Source organism: Schistocerca cancellata, chromosome 5 (assembly GCF_023864275.1).
Source record: "Schistocerca cancellata isolate TAMUIC-IGC-003103 chromosome 5, iqSchCanc2.1, whole genome shotgun sequence".
In the NCBI taxonomy this organism is placed as follows: domain Eukaryota; kingdom Metazoa; phylum Arthropoda; class Insecta; order Orthoptera; family Acrididae; genus Schistocerca; species Schistocerca cancellata.
This window is the reverse complement of record NC_064630.1, coordinates 551,439,280-551,461,684: the sequence shown is the minus strand read 5'-3', so window position 1 is coordinate 551,461,684 and position 22,405 is coordinate 551,439,280.

Genomic DNA, 22,405 nt, shown 5'->3' with positions numbered 1-22,405 from the left:
AGAAGGATACTGTAATTCACACAGTCAAGTGCCTTAGATAGGTTGCAGAAAATACCAACCAGCACTATTTTATTATTTAATGATTGTAACATTTGGTGAGTGAACATGCAAATGGCATTCTCAGTAGAACAACTCGTCTGAAACCCAAACTCTGATTTACTGAGGATATTATTCATGCTAAGGTGAGGTACTACTCTAGAGTACGACTTTCTCAAAAATTTTGTAAAATGATGTCAGCAGTGTCTCTTACCATATTTCTTAAAGAGCACGTTAGGAATGGCCTATTTCACTCTTACTGGAAAAATGCCTTGAGTTAGTGATGCATCACATATTTCAGATAAGGCTGGGCTGCTTATATGGGAACAAATCTTTAGTACTTTATTTTTAAGAGAACATATACTTTTCTTAATTTCAGAAGGAGAAGCTAGTGATGAATTCATATGAGTGAATCGTATGAGAGCTAATTTGTCAACTTACTGCTGTAATTTACTCCTGAACTCTTTCTCTCTATACTTTGTACTATATTTAAGAAATAATTATTAAATACATTTGCTATGTGTGAGTCAAAATATATAGCTCTTCCATTTAGATCAATAGTGATGTTATGTTCTGTGGCTGATTACCCTGCCTCTTGTTTCGCTACATCCACATAACCTTAAGTCCATTGTTGGAATTACTGATTCCTGATATTATGTGTATGTTCCTCAATTTTTTGATAACCTTTCTTGGTAATTCTGAGTACTTTTTGTAGTCCCCAGCTGCTACAGCATCTCTACTTGTTCTTGCTAACAGATACATTTCCCTTTTCCTTTCACAAGATACATTAATCCCTCTAGTGATCCATGATTCTTACATGGCTGTTTAATGTCCTTTCTGATTAGTTTATGTGAAAAGATATTTTCAAATAATGATATGAATTTATCATGGAACAGATTAAATTTTAAGTTAGTATTTGGTTCATTGTAAATTTTGTCCCAGGTCATCTTGTGTAAACTATTCTTAAAAACATTTGTTCTGGAGTTATTAATTATTATGATTCACATTGAGGAGTATCCATACTGTAAGCAACTAACTGTGGATCATGATCAGAGCATTTCCTGCTGCATACACAGTTATTTTCCTGCTTTGAGGTCCACCAAAGAAAACATTATCAGTTAGGGACCTACTGACTTTATCCACCAGTGTGATAAAATTATAGGATCCAAATGAGGATTCCAGATCATTTTTCCTGTCAGAATCCTTTAGAAAATCTACACTGAAGTCACTGCAGACTATCAGCTGCTTGCTGTTGTCTGACTGATATGACAGAAAGGCATTCAAATTCCTCATAAACAGTTCAGAATCTTCCAGTGGCACTCTATATGCAGTTACAATTAAAAGTGAACCACTTTTCAGTATTAATTCACAAGCACACACTTCTGCGTGCTGGTCATTACACAATCTACTTGCCTCAATGTTTTTGAACTTTTATTCTGTCTTAATATATGTAACAATTTCTCCTTTTCTCACATGAGTTCTGATGAGTAAGCTGCTATAGTGTTATCTTTTACAAGTAACTTATCTAACCCTGTGGTTATGTGGAGAGAGGTAGGTGCAGGGCATCTATCTTTTCAGAGCTCTGTAAATTTTGCAGACAGGCAAGAAGCTGTTCTACCTTATCCTCTACTAGTTTGTTGAAATAAGTTAACCTTAGTTTTCTGTGCATTCTTAAGCATTTTGTGGTGCTCTTCTGTTATTTTGACTTCTTTCAAAACACTGTGCATGAATCTTAATTCTTACCTAAACAAGATGGCTCTCTCTGAAACCTGTGACCACAGGAAACTTGTATTGTGTGATGGTGGTCACCCTTACATTATCTGCAAGAAGTTCAGCCAAACTATCTTTCCCTTTCCTGTTCAGCTGTAGGCCATGTCGATTATATCTCCATCTCCCAATTGTAGCAACAGGCACAGGCAATCTGCAGCAGCCCACTCAACTCACCATTCACCCAGCTCACAGCAGTGTTAACCCAGGTCTGGTCATGGCACTAAGGACCTCCAAAACCACACATTTGTGTGTTAGGGTTGCTATTCTTATTTCATCCAGGTCCCACCTAATGCTGTAATAACTGTTCTTAGCCAGTTTGTTCTCTGCTCCACTTAATACAGTAATCTGATCCTCTTTGCCAAAATCTTTGCACAAAATCCTTATGTCCTCTGTCACCTGGCTAAGGATAGCACTTGGCTTCACAATACTTGCACCTGGTACCCTTTTCCCAATTTTACCTGTACCATATGGCTTATACCCCGCCCCTACCATGGCTACTACCTAGCAACAAGTCTCTTTTCTTCCTATTCTTTTTTGTTACTGAACTACACTGAATTTCTTTGCTACCAATCTGCTGCACCCTACTGGGACCTGCTGCTGGATGAGGCTCTTCCCCTACTACTTCAAGTAATAAGTCAAATTTATTCAATACTCTGATCTCAAATGTGGATGAAGTTGAAGAGCTGTTACCCTTTCACCCATAGCTTGTTAACTTTACCCAGTTTCCATGATCTTTTCCCTGCTTCAAATTCTCTAGGTCAACTTTTGCATGCTGTAATTCAACCTGAAGGGCTCAAATCTTTGCATCCTGCTCAGTGATTCTTTTTTGCAGAGCCTACAGTTCCATGGCAGAGCTTCATTGAGTTCCCCATTGATTTCCCCACCAGAATCACTCAATTGAAATTCCAACCCACAGTCTACACATACTACTTTGACTATCCTATGGCTTCAGCTACACTTATCACACATTGCAACACAGATTAGATGCTTAAAAATAGAATTCGATCACTTAATCAAATAATAATTTTGTACGTGCATTTAGCAGCATATGTGGATACTGTCTGCAAAATTAATTGTGGATAGAGTTAGTAGCACACAAGTAATAAATTTAAGCATCATGCATGGTGTGGCAGCTTTTCAGGCATGAAATTGTTTATGATGCCATATCTCTCAAGCTATGGTAGGTAGGTGGTTCTTACCCCCACAGTGATTGTTCCCTGACAGTAAGGCACATGTGTACCAAATTTGGTTGCAATCTGTCCAATGGTTTAAAAGATGTGGAACATACACACATACACACAAACATCCATTTTTATAATGTGTATGGATTCTCTACATATCTGCCAGTCAGCTGATTTGTTGTAATTATGAACTCTTGTATTCATTTCTGAAACTTTCTTAATTCTAGATCTTCACATTTTTGTTCTGTAGAACTACTGTCATGTCTCACAATCACGAAAAATGACATTAAATGTATAATAATTGAACTCCTTGAACAACTTCTATGTAACATGTTTCCCTCCAACCGCTCTTCTCTCTCTCTCTCTCTCTCTCTGTGTGTGTGTGTGTGTGTGTGTGTGTGTGTGTGTGTGGGAGAGAGAGAGAGAGAGAGAGAGAGATAATAATAATAATAATAATAATAATAATTTTATTATCTTTAAGCCATTACAGCAATAAAAAAAATGGTTCAAATGGCTCTGAGCTCTATGGGACTTAACATCTATGGTCATCAGTCCCCTAGAACTTAGAACTACTTAAACCTAACTAACCTAAGGACAGCACACAACACCCAGCCATCACGAGGCAGAGAAAATCCCTGACCCCGCCGGGAATCGAACTCGGGAACCCGGGCGTGGGAAGCGAGAACGCTACCACACGACCACGAGATGCGGGCCATTACAGCAATAGACAAAGTCATACATATAATACAATACAGTACAGTACATGCTATAGAAGGACAGAATTGTTAAGAACTTTACAGTTTAATATCACAGGTCATGAAATCCTTTACATTGTAGAATGGGTTTACAACTAACCAGTCATAAAGTGTTTGTTTGTATTGTTGCTCTGCTAAATTTTGTATACCTTGTGGAAGTTTGTTAAATAATTTGTGGCCCATAAGTTCATAACTGTTAACTGATTTTGACAGTCTGTGGTAGGGCGTATAGATAGAGCTGTTTGTCCTAGTGCTGTAACAATGTATATTTGCCCTGTGTTTTACTTTAGGTAAGTTCTTTTTTGTGTAGATTAAAACATAATAAATATATAGGTTTATTACTGTCATGATTTTTTGTTGAGTAAACAAAGGTTTACAATGAGCCTTGTATGGTGAGCCTGTAATTATCCTAATAGCTTTCTTTTGCAGCAATAGTATATCATGCACACAAGTGGAGTTTCCCCTTAAAATAATGCCATAGGATATGATGCTTTGGAAAAATGAGTAGTAAGATACTCTAACATAATTTTTAGGTACACAGTGCATTAATCGCCTTAACAAATAGATTACCCTAGACAATTTACCGCTAATATACTTAATATGTGGATTCCAAGAAAGTTTATCATCCAAATATACCCCCAAAAATTTAACACAACTAGGATCATCTGATGGAAACTTGTCTTTTAAACTAAATACCATCTGCTGGGTTTTGCTTTCATTAAGCAAGAACCCATTTGCTTTAAACCAGAGTGAAGCTTGCTCAATTGTCTCTGTAACACATGTGTTAAGGCTATTAAGATCATTACTGCTGTTCAGAAACGTTGTATCATCAGCATAGAGTACTGTTCTGGATTTGATAAATGATGGCAGGTCATTTATCATTATTAGGAAAAGGAAAGGGCCCAGCACGGATCCCTGCGGAACACCTACCTCAACTTGTTCTATACTGGACATTTCTTTCCCAACACAGACGGCTTGCTTACGGTTTTGTAAATATGATCTTAATAGCTTAAGGTTGTTACCTTTAACACCATAAAAGTCCATTTTTTCGAGTAGTAGTGTATGTTCTACACAGTCAAAGGCTTTGCTTAGGTCACAAAAAGTCACTTGGGCAAAGCATTTATCTTCAAATACTTGATGGAGGTATTTAACAACATTGTCTATGGCATCAATGGTTGACAGGTTTTTCCTAAAGCCATACTGTGATCCACTTATTAATCCTATGTTATCAAAGTAAACAGATAATTGTTGGTAAATTATGCATTCTAGAACTTTTGAGAAAACTGGGACTGTGGATATTGGCCTGTAGTTTGAGACAGAATTTTTATCTCCTTTTTTATGTACTGGAGCTACCCTAGACAGTTTAATGGATATTGGCCTGTAGTTTGAGACAGAATTTTTATCTCCTTTTTTATGTACTGGAGCTACCCTAGACAGTTTAAGCTCATCAGGGAAAAAACCCTCCAGTATACAGTTGTTTATACAATATGTTAGGGGGTACACTATACAGTCTATTACTTTCTTAAGCATGTTACAAGACAGGTCATATATGTCTACATTGTCTGATGATTTTAACTGCTTTACTATTCTTAACACAAAACCAGGTGAGACCTCAGAAAAATTGAAGGTACTTGTGTTTGTTGATGACCTAGCAATATTTTTTGACAGTAACTGTGATGCGCTGATTTCAGGTTTAATTATAGCACTTCCTACTTCCTCAACTGATTTAATAAAAAAGTCATTAAATTCCTGGGGAGAGATACTAATTTTGTCACTTCTTTTATCTTTGGCGACACTATTTATTAGAGTCCATGCTGCTTTGCACTTATTGGTGGATTTCTCAATACTTCTGAGATTGTGTGCTTGTTTGGCTTCCACAATTGCTTTTTTGTACTCATTCCTAGATCTAACATAGGCTAGTTTAGCGTGGTTGGTTTTCAGATTTTTATAAATATTGTACAACAACATAACTTGATTTTTCATAGTAGACAGCTGTTTTGTATACCATGTATTTTGCCTATTTGGAACTTTTGCTTTTAGGACTCTGTCAGTTACTTTGCATTTCTTTATTGGTATGCAGTCATTAAAGTGTCCCAAAAATGCTTTGAGAAACCTATCAAATAGTACCTTTGCTGGCAGATAATTCCTTAGAGTATAATGTGTCTCATCATAACACAGGCCAAACCAATCTCTGTTAGAAAGGGACGTACGAAACCTGTCAATTTTCTCATCTGTGACTAGTCTAGTGACCAAAACTTCTGGGACAAGCTTATTTACATAACTCTTATCAAGAGGGAACCTACTTGTATAATTTAAAGATACTGAATTATGATCAGAATATGGAAATACTGTCACAAAACATGATTCTTCTGTTGTTTTAAAATTAACAAAAATATTGTCAAGACATGCATGTTCTCTTGTAGGTTTGTTATTGACTGAATGTAAGTTGCACTGTCTTAGTAGGTTTTGGAGATCAGTGACAGTACGTTTTTGTGTTGTGACATCGAATTCAGCATTCACATCTCCACCTATCAGAGAGAGAGAGAAAGAGAGAGAGAGAGAGAGAGAGAGAGAGAGAGAAGAGAGAGAGAGAGAGAGAGAGAGAGAGAGAGAGAGAGAGAGAGAGAGACTTGTGACTGTCCAATAAATTCTAGTGCTTCATTCCACAATCATTTAAAACTCCCTCACTCTCACCATACCATGTAAATTTTGTTGATGAAATCTTCTCAGGTTTTCAGTTGTGTAGTAGTGTTGGCATTGTGCTGGTGTATGTCTTTGTCAACACACTAGTCGGCACTAGGAAACACTGTATAGCAGTTGCTGAACTAGGCACCTCTATGACAAGAGAAGACCAAGAAACACCCCCAGGCTACGTGTCAATAATGCCCCCTGGGTAGCATGCAGATATGCCGCCAACTCCAACCGAGCTGCCTCAATCTCAGTCTCCATAACTCAGTATGTTGCATCAGGACTCAGTTCACATTGCACCTCAAATTGTTGTGTTGAGCTCTAGTCTTCCACAGTGATAGCCGTTGCCTCGCACCTTAGCTAGCTGTGAGGGGATGTTAGTTATTGTATATACACTCTTGGAAATGGAAAAAAGAACACATTGACACCGGTGTGTCAGACCCACCATACTTGCTCCGGACACTGCGAGAGGGCTGTACAAGCAATGATCACACGCACGGCACAGCGGACACACCAGGAACCGCGGTGTTGGCCGTCGAATGGCGCTAGCTGCGCAGCATTTGTGCACCGCCGCCGTCAGTGTCAGCCAGTTTGCCGTGGCATACGGAGCTCCATCGCAGTCTTTAACACTGTTAGCATGCCGCGACAGCGTGGACATGAACCATATGTGCAGTTGACGGACGTTGAGCGAGGGCGTATAGTGGGCATACGGGAGGCCGGGTGGACGTACCGCCGAATTGCTCAACACGTGGGGCGTGAGGTCTCCACAGTACATCGATGTTGTCGCCAGTGGTCGGCGGAAGGTGCACATGCCTGTCGACCTGGGACCGGACCGCAGCAATGCACGGATGCACGCCAAGACCGTAGGATCCTACGCAGTGCCGTAGGGGACTGCACCGCCACTTCCCAGCAAATTAGGGACACTGTTGCTCCTGGGGTATCGGCGAGGACCATTCGCAACCGTCTCCATGAAGCTGGGCTACGGTCCCGCACACCGTTAGGCCGTCTTCCGCTCACACCCCAACATCGTGCAGCCCGCCTCCAGTGGTGTCGCGACAGGCTTGAATGGAGGGACGAATGGAGACGTGTCGTCTTCAGCGATGAGAGTCGCTTCTGCCTTGGTGCCAATGATGGTCGTATGCGTGTTTGGTGCCGTGCAGGTGAGCGCCACAATCAGGACTGCATATGACCGAGGCACACAGGGCCAGCACCCGGCGTCATGGTGTGGGGAGCGATCTCCTACACTGGCCGTACACCACTGGTGATCGTCGAGGGGACACTGAATAGTGCACGGTACATCCAAACCGTCATCGAACCCATCGTTCTACCATTCCTAGACCGGCAAGGGAACTTGCTGTTCCAACAGGACAATGCACGTCCGCATGTATCCCGTGCCACCCAACGTGCTCTAGAAGGTGTAAGTCAACTACCCTGGCCAGCAAGATCTCCGGATCTGTCCCCCATTGAGCATGTTTGGGACTGGATGAAGCGTCGTCTCACGCGGTCTGCATGTCCAGCACGAACGCTGGTCCAACTGAGGCGCCAGGTGGAAATGGCATGGCAAGCCGTTCCACAGGACTACATCCAGCATCGCTACGATCGTCTCCATGGGAGAATAGCAGCCTGCATTGCTGCGAAAGGTGGATATACACTGTACTAGTGCCGACATTGTGCATGCTCTGTTGCCTGTGTCTATGTGCCTGTGGTTCTGTCAGTGTGATCATGTGATGTATCTGACCCCAGGAATGTGTCAATAAAGTTTCCCCTTCCTGGGACAATGAATTCACGGTGTTCTTATTTCAATTTCCAGGAGTGTAGTTGTGATATGGACAAGGACAAGATTCAATCATTGAAGTTAAGTACTCAATTGGTTCTAGTAATAAAGTGTATTTTAACCACATGTGCATTTGTGTTGTGGTGAGAGGAAACCAGCCACCCACCTACCATACCACCCTCTCCTCATCCAGCCAGGAACCACAAAACATTACAAGAGGGCAGAACCACAACAAGTGGTGACAAGTCTGATCACCAAGTTTTGTTTGCTTTTCAAGTGTTCTAGGTTCCTGCAGGGGAGCTGTCATTACAGTGATTCTATTTGTTCATTGGTTCTTGTTACTGCATGTATTTCAGGCAGGAAGCTGCAGAAATATTCTATTTCTCTTTTCAGAGGCTTTGCACATTGCTTTTCTATTTGTGTTTTCATATTTTGCTGTAATTTGTTAGCATTAGAATGGCTACCCTGCCCCATCCACCCCCTGTCCCTGTAGCTCAGCTGCAGACTGCTTCTGCTCTAGAACTAGATCAGATTTTTCAGTTTCAGGCCCAGAAAATTGCCACATTGCTGTCTACTATACAGCAATTGTTTGTCACACACACTGTGTTGGCTGCCCAACCAACCAAAAAACCTACCTACATACCCAACAAGTGCCACTGAACAACATTCCACTGTTTCGGCACTTCAATGAAAAACAAGAGGAAAGGCTCAAATATCTAACCCAGTTACAGGCCCACTGTCAAGTCCGTCACATCCAAGACACTGTGAGATCTCATTATTTCCTGTCTGTTGCAGGACTCCCTGTGTTTTGCTTAGTTCAAAACATCTCTACGTCGTCTCCCAAAGTACTCTCCTATGATGAAGTAATAGGTGCATTAAGTCAGTATTACAAACAGCAGATTCTGCTTGTGGCAGCCAGATTTCAGTGCTTTTGCCTTAAGAAAAAAATGGAACAGACATACCATCAGTGGTATACAGACTTACAGAGTCTCACTAGGAAGCATAAATTCAAGTGTAGTTGTGGCAACTTATATAGCGACATGATGATCCATGATGCAATCACATACAATGTACCTGATAGAAGAATTAGACAATAGATTCTCAAATACTCAAATCCTTTGCTCCATCAAGTGTTGCCAATATTATTAGAACAATTCAATTCTGGCACCATAACTGCCAATAAATTTGATCAGGTCCCAATTTATCGGGCCGAGTCCCCTCCTACCCATGATCGCCCCACTCAGCCACCAAAATGAGCACGCACACAGACCCACAAACAGCCAAGTCAACAAGTAGCGAGGCCTGTAAATCTAGTCAAGTGTTTCCCTCACTGTTTTGCTCACCACAAGCAGCAAGACTGCCCGTCATGCAATGCAACACGTTACTCATACGGCAAAAAGGGCCATGTTCAGCAGGCAGCTTGCTTCCAACAGCAAAAGAACGACAGTTCTGCCCACTCTTGCAACAATAGGTCTCATGCACATTCTGTGAATGCAGTGTTTTCAAAGCCAGCCAGAGGTTCTAGCAGTAATTCAAGTAAGATTGTGACCTCGTCTTGACCCAGTGCAGTGCACCGCCATTACAAGAAATTGTTTATGACACTACAAATTGCTGGTCATCATGTTGACCTTCAATTGGACACAGGTGCTTCTGTAACTTTGCTTAATCCTGTCACATATGAACAGTTAGGCTCACCACACATGTCCAAATCTAGCAGGCACCTAATTGCATACAATGGACAGGAAATCCCAGAATTTGGACAGTATAGTTTGCCCGCAACTTACAAATTTCTTGCTAGGACACTGAATTTACTGTGTTGCAATCAAGAGACAGTGAAAATATTTTTGGCTTAGATTCGATGACTTGTTTGGCTTTAGCATCCAAGACAATGTACTTTCAGTGACTGCTTTTCATCCAAAGGACAGTGCAGCTAGTTTGCTTAAGGAATTTCCTGAACTCTTTTCTGGTGGACTTGGAATAGATAATAATTAAGTTTTTCTGGGCTTGGCCCGTTCCTATTGCTTTACAAAACAAAGTAGCCAGGGAACTAAAAGAATTGCAAGACAATGGTTTGATTGCTCCAATACAAGTTAGTCGATGGGCAAGTCCATTGGTTTTGATGCCCAAGCTTTCTGGTCGCATTCGCTTTGTGTTGACTTTAAAACTACAGTTAATCCACAGGCAATAATTGACACTTATCCATTGCCTTCCCTGATGAACTTATGTACAGGCTTAGCACAGGCCGTTACTTTTCTAAGATGGACTTGCATGATGCTTATATGCAAATACTCCAGATGAAGAATCACAGAAAGTATTTGCATTTGCCTTTCGACAGTGCCTCAGTTCCCACCATTTTTCAATGTTACTTTGAACAGCTTACTGCTCACATGCCATTCTGTTTGAACTACCTTGACAATATTGTCATCACAGGTCATACACCAGAGGAACACATTGCCAATTTGCATACTCTTTTTTGTGTGTTGTCAGATGCAGAACTCAAGTGTCATCTTGAAAAGTGTGACTTTCTTCAGACAGAACTACAGTACTTAAGTCATGTGACAAACAGTCACAGTGTGCACACCCTCCAACCTCATTTCCTTGCAATCTGTGACTTGCTTGTTCCTCGCAGTGTATCTGAACTGCAGTCAGTGCTAGGCACATTGACATACAACATTTGTTTCTTCTGGATGCTTCACAGATCGCGGCTCCATTGCATCACTTGCGTTGGAAAAATGTGCCATTCATGTGGACCAAAGAAACACAAAAATGCCTTGCTCAGTGACAGATGTTTAGTACATTTTGATCCTGCCAAACCAGTGATTTGCAAGTAGATGCACCGTAGATTACATAATCAGGGCTGTGCTTTCACACAGAATTGGTGCACAAAACAGACCTATTGCTTTTGCCTCAAAGTTGTTAACTCAAATTCAGTGCAATTATTCAGAAACTGAAAAAGAAGCCCTCACTATTGTGTATGGTGTGACAAAATTCCATCACTAATTCTATTAAGTGACGGATCACAAGCCTTTGCAATCCTTGTTTCATCCATCAAAGCTAGTTCCTACACGAACTGCTCCAAAATTGCAACATTGGACTTTGCTTCTATCCCAGTATCAGTACAAAACTGTACAGATCTAGGCAAAGCATGGCAATGCTGACACCCTTTCTCACCTTCCAATCGGCCCTGACTCTGATTTTGATTCCTCAGATGTATCTTGTTGCCAGATAGATGCGCAGGAATCTGAATTGCTGCAATCTTTCCCACTGAATTACAGAAAAATTGCACAGGTCACGGAAGCAGACCCTGAACAGAAGATTTTGTTGCATTTACATTTGCATGTCTTGGCCTCACTCACTGAACAGTATTCAGAACTCAGTTGCGCAGTGATACTTTGCTTGCTGGCATAACCTTTCAGTACAACAAGGTGTGATCTTAGTAAATCTGGCAGTGGACAATTGCATGTGCTCATTCCTATAGTGTTGCAAAAGGACATGTTACAACTGCTTCACTAAGGCACCGGCACGGTAATTGGCAAGGCACGGATGTCCACACTGAACAGATGACATTATGGTGTTGTGCATACATGAAAAACCAATCTGCTCCACCACAGCCATTCTCAACTTGGCCTAAACTCAATTGCTATGGCAACAAGTGCACATTTATTTTGCAGGACCATTCTGGAACACTCGTTGACTTATTGTGGTAGACTCTTTTAGCAAGTTGCCATTTGCAGTGCCTGTGACCTCTATCACGTCACATAGCACCATTCAAGTGTTGTCCTCAATTTTTTGCCCTGAAGGATTGCCTGAAGTCATTGTTATGGACAATGGACCTCAGTTCACATCATACGACTTTGAACAATTTTGTAAATGAAATGGCATTCATCATCTAACAAGTGCTCCATTTTACTCCGAGTCTGACAGAGAACAGAATGCTTTGTAAGCACTTTTAAACAACAGATGGCCAAGCCTCGTGGCCCCCACAGACAGTAACGGGGGTTGTAGATCTTTCTCACCTCCTATTGCCCCCACCCATACAACAGACCATCACGATCGGAATTTCTGCATGGCCGCCATCCTCGGATGCTGCTTGACTTGGTCCATCCACCGCAGCATATGGCGCCACCAATGGTCCACAAATCACTTTGAACCATGTGATCTTGTTCTTTACATGGTTTTTTGCCAACGTCTTGCACATCCTGAAGGTATCCACGAGAATCAAATTCGCATTTCTCATTTGCCCGTGATTCTGCTGCTTTTCTTCCCCTAGATCCATGGCCTCATGGGAGCACATGGCTTTACAGTCACCCACTGGTGCTGCCATGGCACCCCAGGCCAAGCCAATGGACATCACGCCCTCAACTCCAGTACACAAAAATGGTGCAGCATTTGAGGGGGGAAGAATGTGCTGGCAATGCCTTCACCAGCACACTAGTCGTCACTAGAAAATATTGTATAGCAGGTGCTGAACTAGATGTGCCTATGACAAGAAGACTAAGAAACACCCCCAGGCTAAGCACCAATAACATCCCCTGTACAGTGTCCGTACAGGACACAACCAACGACCTAGCTTCCTCAACCTCAGTCTCAGTACCTCAGTATGTTGCATCAATACACAGCTCGCATTGCACGTCAAAATGTCACACTGTGCTCTAGTCTTCCACAGGGATAGTCATTGCCTCATATCTTAGCTAGCTGTGGGGGAATGTTAGTCATTGTATATAGTTGTGATCACAGACAAAATTCAATCATTGATGTTCAGTACTCAATTGGTTCCTGCAATAGATTGTATTTTAACCATGTGTGTATAGGAATGGATCTTTCATACATTCTAGCCTACATGTCCTACATGATGGAGGTTTGGATGGATCATTCACATTTCTATTAAAGAGTGTATCATGGACATAATGTGGAGTTTGGACACTGAGTTCTGGTGCTGGCAGTCCATTCCACCTTGGCTTCCACAATCCTCAGCGAACAATTTTCTTCAAGAATTTACACCAGTGTGGCATTCCATACAGTACTCAGTAGGAAAGCATTGTTCATACTGAAATGTACTTTTCATCATAAAACCTCTGTTGTGTTTACCATTGTTTGTTCTTATTTCTTTTCGAACCTATAGTATTTTTCTTACTTCTAATTTAGCAGATAATACTACTTTCTCTTTTATTGTGCCCTTTCAGTCTCAAGCATACTGTAGTTACTCAGTTCCATCTTATTTCCTGCACTGCAGGTTTAGTTCCCTGCTAAGATGCTTCTTTCCTTCTAGCATTTACTATGAACTTTACTGCAAGCCAATATTTTCTTTATAGAGGGTTTGTGATGAATTGCCTGTTTTATTTCTTCATTTGTTGTCCTCAGTGTCAACATATCAGTGTCAACATACTGCATTGCTATACTGATTGAAAAATGGGGGTGGAAGTCGAACACGGACTACTTTAAATAATGTAGCTGACAGGTGCACATTTGCATTTCACAGTTGTTTACTTTCACTGATCACAACCCCCCATATACACATTTAATATGGCCAGTGCACTATTGATTAACTTTTGATAAGCTTCATTAATAGTTTGCAGGCAAACATACTCATGCTGCTATATTAGTTTACTGTTGAATACCTCTGAGCAGTAAAAAACGTAACCATATAAGTCACATTTAGTTCAGAATAATCAGGTACGTATGGAACAGACACTGTCAGAGTTTTAACAAATGGCCTAATTGTGTTACACTTATTTCACAGTTAAGTTGATGCATTGTTGCTGTTCTAACCAACACAGGTTTCTTGTCTGAAACTCGGCCATGGACTGATTATCTCAGGACCAAAAATTGGGCCCTTGTATATCCTCACAATAATAGGTGTTGAAACTACACATTGTTTGAAGTTAAATTTACAGAAATTACAATTAAAACTTAACTCATTAAATTAACTGAATACATCGAAAAATTGGTTCTTTTTAACAGTTTCTTCTACCACAAGGGTTAGGCCGAATTATTTGTATAAATCATGAAATTAACAAATTTCATTATGCAAACAATAATTTTGACAAAACTGTTAATTACTTTGGAATTAATTAAGGGCTGGTGTTGCTAACATGTTTTCAAATAGAGCCAAATAAATACTTAAAGAATGCTAGTGTTTCGTCTTCCAAATGTTTATAATTATTATAGAATTTATATTTTTTTATAAGTCAACAACAGAATTTAAGTTACGAAACAATTTCTGATTTCGCCATATAATGAAAGATATTAACTAGGAATAGTCAAAATAATCCTTGGGGCAGTTAAAAGCAATTCTTTAACTTTCTGAGGCAACTTAGTTTCTATACCCATAATTATTGATTCACTACCTAGCTCTTTGTCCAAATATTTCAGTTTGTTTAACCAAAGCTGACAGACACCTTTTACAGTACCCTTTCTAGAGTCAACTCTCTCTTCTCCACAAAATTCACTCAAAAATGCTGCTTCTCTTTGGACCAACATTCATCTAAAAATGCTTTCTCAAAGCTTTGCCATGAAGTTCAACTATCAGCTACCTGAGCTGTCCATCCATAAGCATCCCCTTTCAAAAAGCCTCTCACAAATTACATTTTCTCTTTGTCATTCCAAGCTTCAGGCAAATCATTAAATTCCCTAATGAAATCCAATGGATGCACTTCCCCATATGGTTCAAAATTATTAAATTTCTTACAACTAACAAATGAAGGACTGTTTGGGACACTCCATACTCTATGCTTTAGATTTTGTACCTTTCCCATCTTTTTCTCTGTTTCAGCCAATTTTGAATCTACATTTTTATTTACTTTTACCTATTTTTCCTCCACCACTACTGCACACTTGGTTTCTACCTCCATTTCAAAATCATTTTAAATCTGATCATTTTGGTTCTCAAGTGTAACCCTGTTTTCAGTACAAAAGTTCCTGGCAGCTTTAACGTCATCTTTACACTGTTTTTCAGGAGCCTCCACCCCCTACTATAGTCATCACAAAGCTTCTTTCTCTCTTCTACACATTTACTATTCATTAATGTTAATTTCTCATTAGTATTCTGCTCTACTTTCTTTATATTTTCATCACAATCTTTCCCTACTGCCTCAACCTTCTTATTTAATTCTGAAAGGCTAGAGCTAACTTCCTTGATTTCCTTTTTAATTTCTTTCTTCAGTTCATCTTTTAGGCTAGTCATGTCAGTTTTTATACTACTAATGTCTACTTTCAAACTACTGATGTCTTCTTTCATACTATTTTCCACCCTACTAATGTCTTTTTTCATACTATTTTCCATCCTACTAATGCCTTCTTTTGTACTCATATTATTCAAACAACTCAAACTGCTCATAATTTCCCTTAACATTGCTTCCAAATTTTCGTCTCCCATAAACTTTTGCCCTTGCTGACTTTCATTACTAGGTTCCTCCCTCTTAACCTTACTCATTTCATCCCATTCAGTACTGTTTTCATTCATTTCGTTCAGATCACCACACAATGTAGATGATGCTTTTATCATTTCATTTATAATAGGACTTTCGTCATCATCATTCAAAGTTCATTCATGTCTGATTTATAACCACTATTGCCTACAGAACCAGTCCCACTTATGTCCTTCTGTTCATTTAACAGCTTAACCTCTACAGCTTTGTCCTCAGTCAGACTGTCTTGTTCATTATGGCCACTCATTATGTATCACTTTGCTATGAAATCACCTTATTCTCATTCACTCTTCTTCTGCTGTTCTGCTGCTGCTGTTGCAGTTGTCATCTCAATCTGCACGGCTGCGGCAAGTTGTAATCCTCTCGGCAAGGCATCTTGTTTATTTCTGGTCAGCTGTGTCCACCTGCGTGCTGATTGGCTGCTCCTGTAATCAGTGACTGCTTTCGTAGAACCCACTTGCTGATTGGTTGCTGTTACACTGTGGCCATGAAACCCATGTGCTGATTCACTGTTGCACAATCGCACTTTAATAGGCTGTTGAGTTCACTGTTCAAAGTGAACAGTTTATTGTGGCTTCGTACAATATTCCGCACCTGGGGCACCAGGTGAATTCAGTCTGGTCAGTTGAACTGAGAATTTCTTATCTGGTGATAACTTGCTTTTAGAAAATGAACTAAACAAGACTGCATTTAAAACTCCTTGATGCTAGAATATTGATTCATTAACTGTCCTGCAATGCATTACCTATCAAGAGCATGACTGGACAACCTCACTAGAGCAGTGACTGAACAGTCAGTCAACTATTAGCTTATCCATTTATATTTGCTTATAAAACTAAAGTCAATACATTTTGTTTAGGTAGGCTATCTGACCTTGTGAGGTAGAGTGGACACTGCCTGAAAGGGCAATTCCTCGAAAGAAATAAAATTTGGGTTTTCCATCACATAGTAGTTCAGGTATACTGACCATTCAGTGATAGATGCAGCCACTAAATGGGACTGCAATCTGATAATGTTAGATAGCTCTGTGAGTGAAGTTGGTGTTTTGTAAGGTGTCAAAACATACTTATTGCTAATAACATAATAAAAAATCTCCAAATTTTACAGTAAAATGAAATATATTTTGCACAACATGAAGAAAATGTGTCTTATGTAAGCAATCAGTAACAGTTCTATGTCACTGACAGTGAACATCAGTCTTTTTGTGTGGTTATAAATTTCAAAAGTTTAATTTATCATTAAATTAAAAATGAGAAAAACAACAGTAAGGGAAAATAATGTGCTAGACATAAGGGTTGCCACTATTTCTCTACAATTACAGTGACACATGTATTTTATTGCAGTGTTGATTTCATGCTAATTTTGGCAAATTTTCCCATCATTATGGTCTTAGATTTTTATGACTAGTGGTGACCTTTGCAGTGATTAGTGAACAGTGTAGACAATAAGAATGCAGCAACTGCCTGTGGCATCTCTGGCGCAGAACACCCTATCTTTGTGACTTTGCTTCTTTGGACTGTTTTGTTCCAGTGTTAACTTTATGCACATAACATGTTCAACTGCCATATTTGTTATAGAAAAGTTATTAATAAATGTGTATTGAATAGTTAGTGTGTGTTACCTCTCAACTAATCCTATGAAATTACCACAGTGGTGACCCTGATACACATATTCAACTGCCATATTTTTTATATACAAGTGATTAATAAATGTGTATCGAATCCTACATGATTACCACAGTTGTGACCCCGATACCATCGTCGTCTCATTGTGAGTTATTTTGTGGTTGTTTCCATCATTTACGAACTTCATGCACCAGCCCACATTGTTTCTGCCACAATGGATCTACCACTGTCTTTCGATGCACGTGTAACAGGCCCCATTAACTATGCCGCTTGCGACCAGGAGTGGATAAGTGTACCTACATCATATTTGGTTAAAAGTGAACAATTATTTACGCCTGGCCACGCCAGTGGCCAACTAACCTTATCTGGCTCAATTTGGCTGCCACCGAGTGTGGCAGCACAACAACGGCCACAACATCGAGACTGCCTGCTGCCCTATCACAATGTAGATGACCTTCCAGTTAAAGATATTGTGGATTACCCTTCATGTACCTCGTTACCTTCAGAATGGCTTGACATGCTGAAAAAAGTTCCAGAACTGTGAATCGAACATTTCTATGCATGTGGTAGCACATTCTAATAAACATGGTGTTGCAGCACCTCCCCACCCCTGCGCGCCAACCGAAAAAAGTTCCAGAACTGTGAATCGAACATTTCTATGCATGTGGTAGCACATTCTAATAAATATGGTGTTGCAGCACCCTCCCCCCCCCACCCCCCAACCCTGCACGCCAACTTGGCGACGCCGGTTGCCGCGACCATGCCAGTTTCCTCGACCATCACACCGTGGTCGCACCACAACCACATTCTGATTGCCTTCATAGCGGTGCCGTCCTTTTCACCTGCACTGGTTACCAGGTCAGCCTCCCCGTGGCTCCACCGTGACCACCCCCAGCCCCCGCACATTGTTGCAATGGCACCGGCCGTTACACCTGCGCCACATTCTTCATCGGGCTTGCAGATTGGACACACCGCGCCAGCTTATAAGCCTGCTTACTCTGCACTGTGTGCTGCATGCAACCACCACCCCACACAGACAACAGGTGATGCACCGTTCACTGCTGTCACACTTCCGGCGTCGGAGGCGCCCTGCTCTGCCCGCACCTATCCTCACCTCCCAGTGCTGCCTCAACATGTGTTACCTGGCATGTTCCCTAAGCTACCTGCATTACAAAAAGATAATCCAAAAACTTGGTTTGCATTAGTGGACCACCTACTGGACATCCACAGCATTTTGTACAATGATACTCATTTTGTCTGCCTGGTGAGCCATCTACATACACATACGGACCTCATCTGCTACTTGCTTCTCTCACCACCTGTCTCGTACAAATATTCAACAGCTAAAGCACTGCTTATTGAGCGCCTTTCCCACCTTCCAGCAGAGGCTATTCATCACGTTATTCATGAGGAGCATCTCGATGACCATACCCCTTTGCAGCTTTGGCGGCACCTACTTGCATTAATCAACGATCAAGCTTTACGTGACGCCGTGCTTTGACGATTGTGGATGGTCAAAATGCCTTCAGATCTGCAACTTCATCTACTGTCTCATGTTGCCAACCCACTCGAGGTTCAGTTACGCATGGTGGATCGCACTTGTGCTATCATTTGTCACCGTCACCACCTGTCACGAACGTCTTCTCCATCATCCTCAGTTGGCACACCTGTACCTCTGGTTCTGTGCCCTGCCAACACACTTGCCTCAGCTGCCTGTCAGGAGCTGCCACCTAGCAGCCTACAGGATGTACTGCCAGTGGGCTCCCGACAGCCGCCGACCTTGCCCGAGCACAACCCGATCATCTACCGGCTCTGAAGCAGTTAGCTGCAACCCCCTCCTGTACCACACCACCATGTGAACCAGCCTACCCACTGTGCTGGTTCCATGCTACTTATGGGGATGCGGCCCATAACTGCTGTGCACCTACACCTTTCCAAACGAGACCAGCGGGCACGTTTATGCACCATGTCCCACCACGTACCTTCAAAGTGCCTATCGTCCAATACTGCGCCACCCGCTTCAATGACATGATGCCTCTATGCCACAGACACATCAAGGGGCATCTGTTTTCTCATCAATGCTGGCACTAACATTAGTGTAACCCCGGCCAAGCACACTGTCGATGCACTATCCCCTTCTACCCTCGTTTTGATCGCCTTCAATCGTTCTCCATCAAGATGTCGCCTCACCTATCATCGGTTCACACCTTCCCTTGGACCTTACACACTGCCAACATGGTTAAACCTGTGATTGGGTTGGCTTTTCTACACCATTATGAATATTCACCAGACCCGCAAACTGCCATGCTCCGCCACGTGTTTGGCTCTACAGTTCTGTGCTCAAACGAGTTCAGCATGACTTCCCTCTCTGCCTCCTTGTTTATGCTTTCCACATGTGTGTCCCTGGTCAAGCGCATAGCACAGCTCTCTGATCTGTCACAAATCGACAAACTCCGCAATTAGGACAAGGCCTTACGCACGCACATCACCTCTGCCTCCGCTGAATTGTCACATGTACGTCGTACCACACATCGCCTATCTGCAGCCCCACAGCAAGGCAGACCATCACACACCTGTACAGCATCTTCTCACCAATCAGCTCCCGTGTCGAGCATTCCACCATCTGCTGTTATGTTCACACCGCCGCGGACAATCTGCAAAGCACCTTCCATTGCTGACTACAGCTGATGCCCCACCTACACCACCCCGATTCACCAAGGTCAGTGAACCGACGTTGCCTACGGATACCTTCTTGACCCATCTTGATGACCCTCCTACTCGAGTATCAGCCATCAGTAATGGCACTTGTCATAGGATTCGCACTTCCAACAGTCTGCCTGTTTGTTATAACGCCAGGTGCCTTAATTCTTCCAAATTTCTCTGCACCGAGGAGATCGTTCGAGATCTGTTGGCTTTGGGCATCCTCCACCCTTCCGATAGCAACTGGTCTTCACCTATTCACCTTGTCGCCAAAAAGGATGGCACCTTATGCTTGTGCGGGGAACACAGCTCCCTTAATGCTCACACCATTATTGATAACTATCCTATTCCCCATATCCAGGATTTCACTTAATTACTCCTTGGTTTTACCTTTTCCTCCATTTTAGACTGTTTGAAGGTGTATAATTAGATTCCTATGCATCCACCGGATATTTCTAAGACAGCCATCATCACACCCTTTGGCCTATTTAAATATTGTTAACATGCCTTATGGATTGTAAAATGATGCGCAGACGTGGCAGCCGTTCATTGATTCTATTTTGCTCCCTCTGCCATTTGCCTATGCTTACTTAGTTGATACACTCATCTTTTCCTCATCCACTGAGGAGAATCAAGTCCACCTCAATGCAGTCTGTTTAGCCCTCGCTGCCCATGGCACGGTGATCAACCACGATAAATCTCAACTGAGTTCCACATCCATTACCTTCCTCAGCCATTCTGTCTCTGCTGACAGCCTCAGACCGACGAGTTCTCATGTCAAAATCATACTTAGCATTCCTCTCCCTGAGGATTATGCTCAGCTCCATTGTTTTCTGTGTATGGAAAACTTTTACCGCTGCCATTTTCCTCAAGTTGCCTCCGTCCAAATGGCCCTCACAGACACTGTCCATATTCCTCAAGCTGCCTCCGTCCAAATGGCCCTCACAGACACTGTCTATGGCAAAAATACAACTGAAAAACGGAAGTTGAAGTGGACCAATCCTATGTTCGACACTTTTGGTAACCTTAAAAGTGTCCTCGCGAAAGGTGTCACACTCGCCCACCCTGACCCTGGGGCCTGTGTCTCGATCATGACTGATGCCAGTGACTCAGCTGTGGGTGCTGTTTTACAACAGCACACCACTGATTCCACCCAACCCCTCTGCTTCTTTCCCCAGAAGCTGACTAAGAACCAGTGCAAGTGATCGGGCTTTCAACGATGAGCTCCTAGCTGTGTGCGAGGCAATTAAACATTTCCGTAGTGACCTTGAGGGGTGACCCTTCACAATTTATACAGGTCACAAGTCACTCAAGGATGCTATTCATAATCTGGCGGACCTTCTGCCGAGACGTATCCGCCATATGAACTACATCTGTCAGCATTCTTCCGACGCATGCTACATCCGCGATGCAGAGAACGTTGTGGCAGACTATATTTCCTGCCTCTGCGTACTAATCGCACCACTGAAGCTGGAGGAGCTCGCCCGACTACAAGCTGACAATGATGATATACACTGAATAATATCAGACAACGACTCATCACTTTCTGTCCAGCCCCATATACTGCCTAGTTCGACGATCCCTGTCCTCTGTGACACGTCTATGGGCACACTCCGCCACCTGGTTCCTGCCGCCCTTTGTCATAGGGTCTATACTGCCTTGCAGAGCTTAGCTCACACTGTAACTTGAGCCACAACACAGCTGGTTACAGAGTGCTTCATCTGGCCTGGCATGAAGCATGACTGTCGCACTTGGAGCTGTGCGTGTGTCCCGTGCCAGCGCAGCAAGGTTGGTAGGTGTGCTCAACCTCCATTGGGTAAGTTTGACATTCCAAAGGGGCATTTCCGACACGTCCATATCAACATCATTGGTCCCCCCCCCCCCCCCCCCCCTTCTGAGGGTTACAGATACATTTTATCGATCATCAACCGTGTGACCCGCTGGGTCGAGGCGGTCCCCCTTACTGACATCAGGGCCAAGACCATCGCCCGCTCTTTTGTCTCAGCGTGGGTTGCTCATTTCAGCTGTCATCTGTCTCTCATGACTGACCAAGGATGCCAGTTTGAGTCTGCCCTCTTTGCACACCTCTGTGAATTCTGTGGCATTGCCAATTTCATACCACAGCCTACCACCTGCAAGCAAATGGCCTGGTCGAGAGGTGGCACTGCACACTCAAGGCCACACTAATGTGCCACGGAGGCCTATGGTGAAAAACCCTTCTGTGCATCCTGCTAGGTATTCGCTCGGCCCATAAAGAAGATCTTAATGCTTCGCTTGCTGAGGTTCTGTATGGCGAGCCTCTTCTTCTCCCCGCCAAGCTCATCAAGGATTCACCTTCAGCCACATCCAAGAATCTCCCAGCACTGGTTGAGTGGGTACGCACACATGTCGCACATCTCTGCACCCCCGTGCTCCGCCCCCCACACCACCCCACCTGTGTTCGTCTACA